This window comes from Protopterus annectens, chromosome 3.part0, assembly GCF_019279795.1.
Source record: "Protopterus annectens isolate FY-2018-M chromosome 3.part0, PAN1.0, whole genome shotgun sequence".
In the NCBI taxonomy this organism is placed as follows: Eukaryota; Metazoa; Chordata; order Ceratodontiformes; family Protopteridae; genus Protopterus; species Protopterus annectens.
Genome location: NC_056731.1, coordinates 1,980,252,007 through 1,980,269,248, shown reverse-complemented (window position 1 = coordinate 1,980,269,248; position 17,242 = coordinate 1,980,252,007).

The following is a 17,242-nucleotide window of genomic DNA, read 5'->3' as shown; positions in this document are numbered from 1 at the left end:
AAACCATGAAAACATGTCAACAAAGCCTAGAATTACCAGTCTGAATAGTAACATGAAAGCAAGTGAGAGAGTGTGAGAAAGTGTCAGGAATACAGCAATACAGTAGTAATAACCCCTGAATAAACTATACTGCAGTTAGGACAGAATTAAATGCATGTGAGACTCAGAACCAAACAGCAAAATCTGTTCAAAGTGTTGCTGCATGTGGAATGTGTACACCAAAATCTGGATATGTTGCTCCCAGTCTGAAATACATAGATAGGATGATTGTCTGATATACCAAACATCCACACTTGTCTACAAGTATATAAAGCAAAAGTAACAGGATGATGTATCTGAACAAAGCTCGATATGAATGTGTATGAACAGCAAGAAAATGTAGATTGATGTTGCAGTAACAGTCCCATCTGCAAGGTTAAGTAGTTAACATACAGGACACTGTAGTTAGAACAGTAGTGTGTATATAACTGTAGCTATTAGAAATGTACAGCATATGTATTTGTATTCGAAGGTGTTAATATTACTTTATTTACCCCACCCTCTAACCACCTATAACCCATTCCACGTGAAAATGGTATGTGCAATCACAATTACCACCCCTGGGCGTCTGTCCTGTTGGGTCATATATATTTGCATGTCTGTTGATGCATCCGCCCTGTTCATACATCCACACCTGATGGCCTGTTGCCATCAATCAACCCTACATGTTGTTGGACTGTGTATTACTGTTCAAATTATGCATGTGTTATGCACGCTGTTCAATGGTGTGAATATCTGGGTGTTTGGTTAATGGGAATACTAATGCATGCTGTTACAACTAACTGTGAATGGTATTATATGTCACTAACCCAAACTGTCATTGACATAATGCAAAACATAGAACGACAGGGAAGGCGGGTTCCGGCGGACCCACCTCTCCCACCTCAGCTGGCGAGTGCACCTGGCACTAGTGCCGAGTCCGGACCCTTCTCCGGTGGCCCTGTGCCACCTGCGGGTGGAAGCGCTGCAGGGGATGGGGCTCGCCCGCCCTCTGCAAGTGTGGCCGGAGGAGATCCACCACTCACCCTCCATAGTGTCCGGACTGTGGTGCGTAGGGAGATTTGGGACTCTGTCCTTGAGCCCCTACACCAGCTCGAGGCACGGGTGGCGCAACTAATGGGCTTGCCTGTTGCCCTGCCTACACAGCCCCCAGCACAGCCCCGTCCTGGGAAGTGAAGGGACAGTGGCGAATGCCTATGGGTGGGGATATCAGTTCCACTGTTGCCATCTGTGGGCTCATGGGCTCTGGATATCCAAACCTCCGTCCCCGTCATTTGTGTAACCCCCCCCCACATGTGTCATACACCGCCCCTGTATGCGTCTTGTTTGTCTTGTCTGTTTACCTACCCAGCCTACCTCCCCATCTGAACCAACTTCCTTCACCTGACATACCACTCTTACCTGAAAAAAAAAAAAAAAGGGCACTCTGTACCCACAAAAAAATTATGCCCCATACATAGCTGCCCATTCCACACACATGTCCACTGGACATGGACCCTATCAATTACAATTGGCTGTACAACAAGTATTATTGTTGTCCTGACACCTCTCCCAGGGGTGGAAGGTTTCAAATGTCACACCAAATTACATACATATGCACAGCTGTTGCTGCTGAAGAAATGGGCAGCTATGGGCCTTACCTCCATCCCTCCTGCACATCCCAAGCTTGTTTCCCTACTGTCTTACCCTCTTTGTGACCCCTTTTTCACCACTATCCTGTCTCCCCATTTTCTTTTCTTTCAAAGAAAATAGCGCGGGTGTGTGCCAGAGTAAGCACCGTTAAGCAGTTGTAAGCGGGTGTGCACGGAGCTAACCGCCAGTGCGCATGCGTGAGCTCCGCGCAAACCAGCGCTAGCCTGGTTACAACTGCTTAAAAGTGCCTTAGTCACTGTGATTGACAGGTCCTGTACTCAGTTCAAACGAAAAATAAACTCCCACTGCTAGTCGCGAACCCAGGACCTTGGAAATACTAGTCTGTACAACCTACCACTAAGCCATGACTCTCATACAAACATATTGTGCTAAAATAAATATAACCTGTAAAAGTAGGGAGGAATGTAAAGTGAATATAGGATGTGTAGTACACAAAGCATGTAACTTAAAATAAATGTCAAAAACAATGGATATCCATAATAGTAGTGTGTGAAAATAAACAGCCATGCTAGTTGGCAGCCTGCAGATAATAAGGTCAGTTAAAGTAAATAGATATATGTATGCATATGTACACATATATATATAGATATATATATACATATATATATATGTATATATATATATATATATATATATATATATATATATATATATATATATATATATATATATATATAAATATGACTATATATACTTGTAGGAGTCAATGTGCATACACACTTGCTACAGGGAACATGAAAGAGGAATGGAGAAATGTGAATATACAATGCAGCCTGAAGCAGGAGAGAGATACTAACCTTTACACTCACAGAACACTGCCCACAGCATACCAGCATGGTCCCCGCCCACACAATGTGAAAGGGCAACGCCTATCACACATACCCTTTTATAGCAGTGATCTGAAATCACAGTGAGAACTGCAATCAGTACACAACTGGCTGTATACAATTAGCAAATGCTGGCCTCCAATTGGTGCAGAGGCCATCACATGGACCTATGCAGATACCTACAAAAGCATCCAGTGCTAACACTCCCAACATGCAATAAGTTAATTGCATTGTCTGTAAGCAGACAGAGGGAGGTTGAGAAGTTGAAGAGAAAGAGAGAGAGAGAGAGAGAGAGATCACACCAAAAAAAAAAAAACTGTGACCCTCTCTACCCTGAAGCTGTCAGCACTGAGAATGATAGCAGCAGCAAGCAGAAGCTGTGGAACGCAACCAGCTGTGACAAACAGAGGTAATGCAAGGTAGCAGGTTAACAGTGTGCATACTGTCAACCCTCCAAATGTGTCATAGCTCTGTATCTATAGGTATGTCCATGTGATATGTTGTGTGTATGTAGTTCCAACAAAAGGGGATGACCACACATCACATGTCAAGCAGTGATAGGCCAGGATCCTGGCAGCATGTGTCTGTGTGTTGGGCTAGCAATGGCTGTAGTGACCACTTTGACATGTCAGCCAGGCCCACATAACAGGATCAGCCCATCCCAAAGGCACACTGGCTGGGAACAAGTGTCTGCAGGTACCTGATGTCACTGCACATGCATCCCCTACTGCATTAACCCATAGCGTAGCAGACCAGGCCCATTATGCATATGATGTGGTAATCCCCAGGGTCAGATGAGGTGCCCCACTAGTGTTGCGGGACCACCGTTGCTGCATGCCACTGTCCAGGTACATATCCTGTAGCACGGCCCAGATAAACTATCAGTGTTACATGCGGTGGGATGTCCCCTCAGAGTTCTGGTAGCACACATCCAGGGGGACCACGAGGTCACAGGGATGCTGTGTGTTCTGCTCTGCCGAGGGCGGCCCCCACCTGGACATGTGCGATGATAGTGATGTTACATGCATCTGTGATAAATATCCAAAAGGTGACGGAGAGGGAGGGGGGATACGTGCACCACACATGTCTGCAGGAATGTAGGCAATATGCATGTGTCAGGTGAATGTTAAGTAGGTGTGGACTAACACAGAGCATATCTGAGGCATGTGGTCCGTATGTGTAACATAACTGAAGAAGGCCCCGTGGTCATCCACAGTGCTCATGTCTATCACCCTCCCAGAGTAGGCTGTGGCTGTTGTTATGACGGACTGTAGCATAGTACCAGTGCTGACCACAGATGCCTACCCTCAATGTGAATGTGCACTGTCCTGCAGTAACCTCCTGCTATTGTTATACAGTCTTCCTCTGTCTGGGGTCCACTGGACAGGATGTCTAACCGTTGTGCATAGGGTCTGGGGTAGACATGTGTGTGCAAGTGCCATGCAATCTGCAGCATGTATGTGGTAAGCATTTGCAAAGGGGCCAGCAGTGTGGCTTGTGGCTTCCACTGGCACAGTGTGCTGCATGGATACCATCCCAGTTCCAGCAAGTGAATCACTGCCTAACCACATACATATCAATGTAGTCCACTGTACTGGTGGTGGTGGTGGGATATGTATATCCAGGCCGAGTAACGTATTTTTACATCAGAGTAGTGGACGGTGTCCCACATACAGTACCTTGGACTGGACCCCCAGAGTGAGGTCGTGCATGGCACCTGTCAGTGTGTGCTGAACGATGGGGCATTCTACTACGTAGTGTGGAATGTGGCAGGTATTGTTGCACAGGTGTTTGCTGAGCACTGATATCTGGCCATGCACCCGTGTATCCGCCACGACACACACACATGCAACATATGGGAGTAGTAGTACATCACTACACATGCATATCATGTATAATATGTGTGCCATACATTGCTGTCATCATCCGCTGATATCCTGTCTGTGTTCTCTTCCAGGGAGATGGCGCAACAGCGTAACCCCGCCTACTCTGTTGCGGAGGATGAGGAGATCCACCAGAGCCTGGTGCGGGAGTATGACATCCTGTTTTCCCGCACCAGTCAGAACCAGCAGGAGAGGGCAGCACTGTGGCAAGACCTGGTCCGTAGGGTAAATGAAATTGGCACGCATAACAGGACATATGAGCAGGTACGACATCACTGCAGTGATTTAATACGAACTGTCCGGCAGCGTGCAGCAGATATCCACAGGCAACAGGTCACCACAGGAGGTGGGGTGGCCACACATCCCCCCCTCACCAGACTGGAGGGGCTACTCCTAAGTGTTGTGGCTCCAGCCCCGGAACACCAACAGCAGTACACCTGCATTATGATGGAGGCTGGTTCCACACAGCAGCACGACATGGAGCGTGCAGGTAAATGCCATATGTACACCTGACTGTTCTGTACACTGGAACATATGCAATATCAATGGGACAGATGTGCCCACTAACATTAATCTCATCATTTCTGCAGGTCCCTCCAGGGTTACAGAGAGACAGGCCATCCATGCTGGTGAGTGTGTTTAACATAACCTATAATAGTCCTGATAATGATAGTAACAGTAGTGTAACTCAGTACTGCTCTGTGTGTATACTGCAGGGCGTGCATGTGTGCATGTGTGCAGGTGTGTCAGTACCCATGTGTGCATGTGTGCATGTGTGCCTGCGTCCAGTTGTGCATGTGTGCCTGTGTCCACATGTGCATGTGTGCATGTGTGCCTGTGTCCATGTGTGCATGTGTGCATGTGTCCATGTGTGCATGTGTGCCTGTGTCCATGTGTGCATGTGTGCCTGTGTCCATGTGTGCATGTGTGCATGTGTCCATGTGTGCATGTGTGCATGTGTGCATGTGGACATGTGTCCATGTGCACACGTGACCATGTGTGCATGTGAACATGTGTGCATGCATGTGTGCATGTGTCCATGTGTGCATGTGTCCACGTGTGCATGTGTGCATGTGTGCATGTGTCCATGTGTCCATGTGTGCATGTGTCCACGTGTGCATGTGTGCATGTGTGCATGTGTGCATGTGTGCCTGCGTGCATGTGTCCAGGTGTGCATGTGTGTATGAGTGCATCACTGGTAACAATGTCTGGAGAATGTAAACTGTGTTTCCTGTCTTCATCCCACAGGTTCCGGGGCTGCTCTGGTGACCTGCAGCAGGGAACCTGAAACCTGTGCCACGGCTACTGGTGATGATGATATATGTGTAATGGTACAGGAAGGTGTGTCAGGGTCTGCCATTGGTCAGCCAATTGACAGTACACAGCTGTCAACCCCATCATTGCGACAGTCATCCTGCCTATACATCCTATGTCACCACTGTCCCTAGGTGATGGACAGGATACAGCGGGCATAGACCAGGGTAATGTGGTACCTGTGGCACATGCATCCCCACACAGCAGCCATGGGCAGGGTCCTCAATGGTACCACACAGACAGTTGCCCATGGGTTCTCGTGGGAGCATCCGTGGGCGTACTGCCCTGGCCGTGCCCAAAGAGGTCTGTCAACCTCAGCGATGTTTCGGACTGTCATGCAGGCTCAGTCACGTATGGAAAGGTACACCAGACAGGGTCTGAGGGAGCTCAGAGCATGCCGCACAGCCATGATGGACAGTATGCATGACATTGCGGATGCTATCCGTAACTTCACCGATGTCATAGACAGACATTGTGGGGACATATTACAGCAGTTCCACAATCAGATGTCCATGAGCCAGGGCAATGGTGGGCATCTGCGGCGTCGACGTGGCCGTATGCGGCAGCCGCAGCAGCTGGCAGTCGGCGGATGGCAACAGGCTGCGACACCCCCATAGTGCCAGCAGCAGCCCCAGCAATGCTGGGTCTGTGATGTCATCGGAACGCCCCAGGAGACCACATGCACGTGGCTCTGGACAGTCCCAACAGGGACATGTGTCCAGTCAACACACACCCGCTTCTGATGACAGTACCCAGTCAGGCGTTGTACTGGATATGGTCCGTAGCACCCCTGCCAGGCACAGGTACCGTGTCCGTGCACGCAGACACTGATCTGTATGGCCTGCCAGGTGCAGTCTGTGGCTGTCCACAAACCCCTGTATATGGCAGCCATGAGGTGGAACTGTGTGCGTGCATACACACATGCGGAATGTTAACACCTAGGGCAACCACATACACGCACACACTGCAGCAACACTGGCCCACCCTGTACTGCTGCCCCTCACCAACACACGTACACACACATGTCAATTGGTGGTATCAGTGTCTAACTAATCCACACCCTGTGCATATGATGACACTGTGCCACCTCCTGCAATCTCCAACATCATTGCGGGAACAGGTAAACACGTTGCTGATGCACAGGGTGACTACATAGACGTGTATTAGTAGTATCATGTTGGTGACAGTACAGTATGCTGCTATGACTGTGTGTGTACCCCAGCATGCCTGCTGTAGTAACTGTATGAATGTCCTGAATTGTTATCTGCACCCATAGTACATACCAAAGCATAACAGATGCACATAATTGCATGCCGGTGGTAAGGTTGTCAACAGATAGCCGCATACATGGGTAGCACAGGGCAAAAGCTAACGCAAGTAGTGATATGCAATGGTGGACATGTACAGTAATGGTGTCAAGATGCCCACAACAACTATGCCATGTGTATGTTCACACATGTAGATATGTGTGCAGTACCAATGTTGTCCAGACCACAAATAAGTATGACATAATATCGGTTCCACCATGGCCATCTGTGCTGCGTATTCCTGGGTACATGTTGACAGTGCCTACATATATGCATTGTGAATTACTGTTATTGTTACCCCTTCTTTGTTGTATGATGCAGTACTTCCAGCCCTGTGTACTGTAGCCTTGTTTGCATGCATGTTTGCCTGGGGTCCCCTGGAACACTGCTTACACCTGCAATGCAGGCTTACAGTGCTTCTGTAGACTGCTAGTGACATCTGCATAGCGTACCATATGTATGTCAACCTTACAAATGACAGAACGTCACTGTCTGTCCTGTACGCATGTAAGTAGCCTGTGACACATTGCACACGTCTTACCCGGCATATACCCACGTGTACAGTCATATATGTCAGTGCTATGAGACAGAGGCAGTCCACCCACACATACACACCTTCAGTATGTTGTTCCCCATTGGCCCTATGTGTTGGTACACACCATGGCAATCACACTACTAGGGTGGCATGTCCAAAGATAACCTGTGAATCGCCTCTATGGTCCAGTCGTGGTTTATGTGGGTCATGTGTCATTGTCACAGCTGCCACATGTATGCAGTCAGCCATCACCCTTGGCCAGGTATATACAACACATGTGTGGGATGCCACCACACAGCCAATCTGTGGACTGGTCTCTCTGAACCCAGTGCTGCCATACCCTGTCAGGTGGCATGTCAGATATACTACGTACAGGACAAATGTCAAACCCAATCCCTGCTGCTACTAATGATAATACCCCTGAAGATGTTCCTGATAGCTTTGACCAGTCCTTTACTGAGACAGTGTAGGCCCTAGCTTGCCATCTACCTCCTAGCTCCCCTGGTCCTGAAAGCAGCACCCCTAGAAATCTACTTGCGTCCAGCTGCCAACCAGTCGCAACTTCACTCCTCCGTACCCTGGTTGTAACAGTGAAACCCACTACACGTGTGCCGATCAACACCCTGCCAAGTACCTATCAAAACCAGATGATGCTATTGCTTACCCCATCTCAAAGGTAATCAGAGGTACTATGTTGGAATCGAACTTCCCCACCACCTGGGAAATGTCATATGTAATCCCACTTCACACAGGAGGCAGCTCTACTGACGTCTCCACTGATAGGCCAATAGCTATACACTCTCCACATGCAGAGATTATGGTGACTTTCGTCATAGACAAGTCATGCACCACCTAGTCCAAACTCGCATTATGGCAGACACTCAGCATGGCGACGTCCTCATCACAGCAGTCCGTCAGGCCTCCTAGCCTTTACTAACACCATAGGCCATACTCGCGAACAACAATGATGTATCCACAGCCCTCTTTTGGATAACTCAAAGGCATACGATATGGTTGATCACCAACTTGGACTCCACACCCTGCACAGACTGTCTAGATACTGGAGCCTTCCAATGGTGTCAATCCTACCTGCATGGTCAACAGCAGGCCAGCCTCTGGCAGACCAAACCCTCTAACCGTCTACCTAACACCCACAGTGTACCACAAGGCTCTATGCTAAGGACCTTGCTGTCCTCCATCGTCATTAACGACCATTATACTGTCATCCCAAAGGCCAGCTGTATCCAATATGCTGTATACTCTACTCTGATCTGCTCAGCCACATCTCCAGTAGAGTTATGTTCAGCTACCCAGACCACCTGTAATACAATAGCGAACTGGCTTTCTGAACATCGTCTGATCCTAAATCCCAATCAAACTGAACTGCTGTTATTCCACAAACACGTAGGTCTACCACATTCACTGTTACCATAACATCAACTGATGGCACAATAATCTACCCTGACCCATCACAACAACTATTAGGTGTCATCATAGACAATAACCTCATATGTGACATACATGTTAACCAGATTAGCCAAGCCATCAATAGAAAGCTAGGGTCACTGTACAGAATTAAAGCCTTCCTAGCCCCTCCAGTTTAAGGTGCCATAGCTCGCTCACACCTTGTTGCAGCCCTTCTGTATGCATCCCCTCTACTCTCACATATGAACAAGACTGTCCTTAACAAGCACTGGATTTGCTACATCCACATTGCCAGGTTTGCCACTGGCCCACCTGTTAGGACACATCATTGCATCAATCTAAATCATCTTGGTTGGCTAGCAATACCCAGCCAAATACAGTATAACCAACTGATTATGGCCTATAAAATCCTGTATAGTCCAGACAATACTCCTGCACTTAAATTACAATCACCCCCTATAACAATCCTAGACCGCTTTGATCCTCTAACATTGTACTACTTCGAACTAGCGAGTCTATTAACACAGCTGGTGATTCTCTCTTTGCAAATCCTGTACGTAGTTCCTGGAACCCACTTCTAGCTGATATTACCATAATGTCCACCTTAGGTCATTTAACAGTAGACCCAAACAACATTTGTCATGTAACTGGCTATGTCAGTGTATCAGGCCTGGCTAACTCGGATGTGTAACCTGTGTGAACCACTGTACTGTGTAAATACAATTTAATCCTGGCTTGTGCTCAGGTCTAACATTAACCTGTGGAACATGTTGGACCTGCTTACTTATGTAATCTCTGTAAATAATCTGTTTGTACTATGTCATGCTAGTATTCTGTAATGCTGTATCTGCTACCCTCGTAGCTTGTCTCCACGGGCCTACCCTGGGAATGGACATGCATCCAGTTGGGCTATCCCTGTCAACATATGTAGGAAAAATAAATAAAGCAATACATGATATTACAGTGACGACAATACCAATCAGACATTGACACACACTGACAGCATGCTGAACACACTGGGGCATACGTGGGGACTCAGACTAGCAGCCTGCCTGTGCATCACACACCTCCGCAGCTGGCACACAGGCATATGTTCCATCAGAACAGAGCACATGCCACACATGGCACGCACATCCCCTGTGCCACACACCCACAGCCTGTAGGGCTACACAACACACCTGCTACAGACGTGTCAGGTACCTGTCATGTGTGCTGCACTGGTGTTCCGCTCAACAGGCTGTATCTGGTGAAGGGCACGGTGATATGACTCAGGGGCACTATGGTCCACCACAGCACACATGCATACAGGTCAGACAGAGGCATGGACAGATATGACTCACTCATTGACCATGCCAGTGTGGCTGCCTGGGACATACCTCCCTGGATTACATGATAGGGAACATAGAATGGATCTCTCAGCATGTGGCACAGGCCAGTATGAGCCTGATGTTGGTTGCCAACATACTCTCCCCAGGTATTCTACCACTATATGTGGGAAGGCTGTTGTATGTCTACATTATGCTCAGTCTCCACTGTCATTCATAGGGTATCCACTGGCTGTCAACGTCTGCTTACATGCTAGGGAACCCACATTGATGTTCACGGGTCATCTTGCACGTGACACACATGGCCCGATGTATACTGGCATGGCTCCTTGGTACACACATACTGCCTTATGCTGCAGGACATGGTTTACATAGCGACCTCCGTGGGTATCACACATGTTAGGACACTAACAGTGCTGCTACACAACTACAGCAGTGTACACCGGAGGATGCATGCACCGGACACTGCCCTCAGCACGGTGAACTGCAGTGTCTGTGCAGTACCAGATGCATGATTCATGCCTCACAGGTGTTACCCATCACTGACAGGTTATGCCCCTTACCATGCCTGTCATCCCCTACACATGTAACACACATGGATAGGGGTGTGGTATCCCAAGTTAACACAGATACACACACCTCCAGGTTGTTGGCACAGCACAAACCATCAGGGCCTACTCAGGTGCAGCTGACAGTGTGTCGGACTGCCATCTGGTTCATAGCATAGCACACACAACCCTCACATACACAGGAAGACCACCTATCCTCCATAACAACACCGGCAATATGACAGTCCCATGAACTGTGTTTATAAGGCCATACTGCATCCAGCCGAACATTGTGTGTGAGCATTACTGTAGCTACAACACTCTAGCTGAAGAGTTCACAGCATGTGGTCACCGACATGCAGTGGAATGACATGTTACCACTACCACAACAGGTGGGAACATACAGCACCTGTACAATGACTACATGTACACTATATGGGCCAGACCAGATGTGTATCCCCTGCTGTAGGTCTTTCACCATAGACACCCACACTGTATAGGGACATACCACGTGCGGACCATGCACACTAGGACACACAGTCATATTGGTATACATTGCTAATACCATTTATCCACACAAAGCATGTGTCAGACATGGTAACTACTGCAGGTCACAGGTATTTCTGTGTATGTGTCACACACATACATCATGTGTGTAATGCCATTGCTGGGTTAGGCGATGGCATGCATTGGTATGTACAAACACCCGCACATGGTCATACTGTGTGACACAACCACACGTGATAGTTGTGTGTTACCCAAACATGCCTATCTGTACTCTGAAGATGGTAATAGACACAGTAACAGAGCACACTATTGGCATTACTAGCCAACCAGCCCTGTCTGGCTGTGCTGATAGTGTGGTGACATCCCCTGTGTTTACTGGTGGGGTATGCAGCATCTGGTGTACAGTAGTATTTGCCAAAGGGATCTGTTCCCTCACACTTGCATTTACACACACCCTACTACCCCCACATACATGCAAACTTGCCATATGCAGGATTCATTCCCCTACCTACCTATGTCATGACACGTGAGAGGGACGCATTAGCAAGGCGCACTGTTGGGTTTACTAGATAGTTCCTCGTCTCTGGCTATACTTAGAGGGTGCTGACAACATCAGTACTTTGAAAGGGTAATGTGCATCAGGTAGTGTGATCTCCTGATTGCCAAAACTAACATGTTTTTCAGACGGAAATGCACACACACAAACTCCCCACATCCAAACACACACACATGCCATGTACAGGTTTCAAATTCCTACCTAACTACATTACGATACTCAGGAGAGACGCATTAGCAGAGTGCGCTATTCACATTACTGGGAGGCTTCCCTTCCCCTGCTGTACTTATAGGGTGCTGACATCATCTGTGTTAAGAAAGGGGCGTCTGCATCCTGTAGTGTGTTCTCCCAGATGGCAAAAGGAACATTTTCCTCATAAATATCTGCACACACACAATAACACCCCCCCCCATCCAAACACACACACTTGGCATCTGCAGGATTCAAACCACTACCTAACTATGTTATGACACTTGAGACGGACGCATTAGCAGAGCGCGCTATTCGCATTACTGGGAGGTTTCTTTTCTCCTGCTGTACTTATTGGGTGCTGACACCATTGGTGTTTAGAAAGGGAATGTGCATCCTGTAGTGTGTTTTCCAATTTGCCAAAAGGGACATTTCCCTCACTCACTCACACAAACCCCCTCAGACAAACACACACACTTGCCATTCACAGGATTCAAACCCCTATCTAACTATGTTATGACACTTGAGACAGGCACATTAGCAGAGCGCGCTATTCACATCACTGGGAGGTTTATTTTCTCATGCTGTACTTATTGGGTGCTGACATCATTGGTGTTTAGAAAGGGAATGTGCATCCTGTAGTGTGTTTTCCAATTTGCCAAAAGGGACATTTCCCTCACACACACACAAACCCCCTCAGACAAATGCACACACTTGCCATTCACAGGATTCAAACCCCTACCTAATTATGTTATGACACTTGAGACAGACGCATTAGCAGAGCGCGCTATTCGCATTACTGGGAGGTTTCTTTTCTCATGCTGTACTTATTGGGTGCTGACATCATTGGTGTTTAGAAAGGGAATGTGCATCCTGTAGTGTGTTTTCCTATTTGCCAAAAGGGACATTTCCCTCACACACACAACCCCCCCCTCAGACAAACACACACACTTGCCATTCACAGGATTCAAACCCCTCTCTAACTATGTTATGACACTTGAGACAGACGCATTAGCAGAGTGCACTATTCGCATTACTGGGAGGTTTCGTTTCTCATGCTGTACTTATTGGGTGCTGACATCATTGGTGTTTAGAAAGGGAATGTGCATCCTGTAGTGTGTTTTCCAATTTGCCGAAAGGGACATTTCCCTCACACACACAAACCCCCCTCAGACAAACACACACACTTGCCATTCACAGGATTCAAACCCCTACCTAACTATGTTATGACATTTGAGACAGACGCATTAGCGGAGCGCGCTATTCGCATTAGTGGGAGGTTTCTTTTCTCATGCTGTACTTATAGGGTGCTGACATCATTGGTGTTTAGAAAGGGAATGTGCATCCTCTAGTGTGTTTTCCAATTTGCCAAAAGGGACATTTCCCTCACACAAACTTACACACACACCAACCCCACTCACACACACACACTGAGCATTTGCAGGATTTGACACCCCTACCTAACTATGTTATGACACTTGAGACGGACGCATTAGCGGAGCACGCTATTTGGATTACTGGGAAGTTTCTTTTCTCCTGCTGTACTTAGAGGGTGCTGACATCATCTGTGTTTAGAAAGGGGACTGTGCATCCTGTGGGGAGGCAGACACCAAGCACACTCTGGCTAAGCTGTCATTCCCTAGGGCACACAGCCTAGTGTTGACCCTACACCCATATGTTTAATTGTGAAATGCACATTATTTGTTGCTGATAGACTGTTTGCACATCTTTATTGCCATAGCATTCCCTGTTTGTATGAAAACACTTGTGCATCTGTGGAAGATGTTTGCATCTGGGAGGGATCCACTATATCACGTATGTCTCTGTAGTCATTTAGCTGTGTGCACTGGGCAGACTGCTATAATGTGGTTGGTTCCTGGAATACAACATAACAATTCCAGCTATGTGTGTCCAACTGCTACACCGAGATTTGGCCTAAGTGTGTGAGCATGCCCAGTTCAGCCTTCCCATGGCATGTTGTCAATGTGTGTGAGCATGCCCAGTGTGAGCATTCCATATGTTGGACTCTGCAGCCCACCACATTTGTGGATGAGTGTGAACTTCAACAACTATCACCCGTTTATGGTTGTGTGTTGTGTGTCATGTTGTGTAGTTATGGTACAACTGCTTTGTGTGTGAACACAACAGGGTTATACTGTGCCTGCAGTGTTTGCATGGGATACTTTGCATACAGTTGTCAACATCCTTTCACACTTACCTAACACTGTAGTACTGTATAGTGTACTGGTAGTACTTTGACTGTGGTGGGCAGTATCCTAGGCTTTACTGCTATCACTGCTTTACATTTCGATAGTGGGAACAACAGCCTGGTTATGGGCCAGTTGTGTACATCTGACCATGTTGCATTCTGTTCAGATATGAACTACTTAAACCAGGCTTGTCCAACATTGGTAGTGTATTCCACAACATAGGTGTACATTTGCAAACACTAGCGATGTGCCCTAGTCCATGTGTAATGCTATTTGGAGAGTATGTTTGTCCTTCAACACACATGTACGTGGAGTTTGCCGTGACATATGTCATGGTTAGTATACTGTGCCTCTGTCTACCTGTGACATGACAGTGGTACCCAGGATAAATCTACCATCTCCCATCCACTCATCAGGGTTCCTATTGAGGAAGATTGATATGTGACTCTATGGGTAGCCTGTGCTGGGGGTGGCTTCTGTGTTATGGAGCACACAGTACAGCTTGTCCTATGTAAGTGAGTGCTGGGGTTCAGGTCTCTAATGTGCATGGCTCACTGCCATTCAGATTGTACAAGGTGCAGCATGTTCATTGATGCCAGCGACACAGGCAACACATGGCATCTGTGCAAGCTCTTTGATACTCCTGATGAGGTACTGTTGGGGACTTTACAGTTGATGGAGGTGTCTGCTGAGGTACATCCCACAGGGGCTATTGTAGTCAATTGTACCGCTGATGAAGGATGACTGCAGAGCCACAATGATCTCCCCTTATCTAGATCTGACAGCCTTTGTGAGTAGGTGGGTATATGGTATGTTCCTGTAAACACTACAGCACATGTTTGTCCAATGCAGGATATCTATCACCTTGTGTCCCCAGGTCTCTCATTACATGTTACCTGCATAATGGGTTCACACCTATGTGGTAATTGGTGGGCACTTACTGTATATCCATGGGGGTTGACTATACACGTTTCTGCACTTAACTTGCTGACATGGCTATGGCACCAGTTGTCTGTTTCTATGTGGCCCTTTTGTGGGATGCTTGTGTCAGCTGGTGGATCATATGTGGTGAGCAGTTTTTAGTCCTCTGCAGACATGTTCGGACACAGTCCTTCCATGTTTGCCTGTACCTATGGGACATATATACCAGACGAGGGTGTTCCCAGGACAAAGCCTTGTGGGATGCCAGTTATATCTGGTTTGTAGTCTGACATGGCTGCAGCATGTCTGACCATGTCTGTTCTGTCCTTGGTCTGGTTCACAACCCCTCTACTGACATGTGGGTTTATATTTAAGCTGGTGAGCCTATCTATAATGGACACGTAGGGTATTGTATAGAAGCCTTTGCAAGGTCCAGATACACTGTGTGGAGCACATTGCCCTCATCAATGACCTTAATGGCTGTTTCAATTGAGTCAAACATGGTTAGGGGCAGGATCTGCACTTGGGAAGGCCACACTGGGTTGGGTCCGGTGTCAGTAGGTCCCCAATATCTTTATGTCTGTGGTACATGCTGATCCTTTCCATAGCTGTGCAAACCGAGCTTCTCAGGATTCTGGGGTAGTAGTGTTCAGTATCCATTCAGGCAATACCTTTGTTGAGAAGGACCACTGTTGTTGTACACTGCTCTTTGGGTACATATTATGTGGTAAGGCTGACATTGAGCAGTAGTGTGGTTTGGCATTCCATTCATCTTGGAGTCCATGTTGCACTAAGCCCAGGACAACATCTCATACCATTGCTGCTGTGTGTTTTGCTTTGTAGATGTTGGCTGTTACCTCAGCATCTGCAATGTCAGGGGGCCAGCAGTCTTCTGGGATAGATATTCTGCATTCGGGGGGGGGGGGGGGGTTTGCACTGCACCTGTCAGGATGTATGTGGGCAATATGTGTGTGTGTTTGTGATATTTGTGTGATTCAGGGCATATCTGTGAATTCCCAACATGGTTCCTACCTTCAGTTGTGAAAGCCTTGGGATTATCCTTAGTGTCCTGTACAATTTGTATCTTCATAGGTTCATAGGGTCATACTAGGCTATCCACCCTGGGCATTTGTTAGCCTAGCCAGAGTGTGTGTGGCTTTTGACACCCCTTGCTATGTGCATATTATGGCCATTTATGTTTTGCTTGGCTGTGCCTCTGTCTGGACATGACACAGTGAAGACCCCCAGTGTAACTCTACAATCATCCATCCACTTGGCAAGATTCCTGTTGAAGAGTGTTAGTGAGGGGCTCTGCCTAACATGGAATGGGATTCTGGTCCAGGGTGTGGGGAGCCTCTGGATTATGTATCTGTCCCACCAGCACATCCTATTTCATTATTTGTTGAGGTTGACATCTCTCCCTCTCACAGCTCCGATGGATTTGTGTTTTCTGGGGTGGAGCATGTCCATTACTCCTGTGTTGGGCATGGCCTCCTACAACAGGCATGCGATGCCTCTGTCTAGGCAGTATGTGACTGGATTCAGCTGGGGTGTCTACAGCCAGGCAGCATATGACATGTATTTGTGACCCTTTATCCTCTTGGTGAGGTACCTTTGAGGTCTTTCTAACTGCTGCAGGTGTCAGGTAAGGTACATCCCATATGAGGCATTGTACTGGATTATGGGTGTGATTGGAGAAAAGTATGGGGGCACAATGACCTCTGTTGCCGTAGATGTGACTTCTTTCCTGCTACGGTGTCAAATGTAGAAAGTCTTCCTAGCCACATTGGCAATGTGGGTGTCACATAACAGCTTACTGTCCACTTGTGTCCCTAGGTCCCTGGTTACTCTTTCTATACATACTGGTTTACCACCTATGTGGTAATTAGTGGTACCTTGTTTGTTATTTGGTGGGACATTCATACTGCCCATTGTCTTCAGGACAGCTGGGTGGGGTTATTGTGTGTGAGAGTGCGGTCTGTAGCATGCTACAGACTGCACAG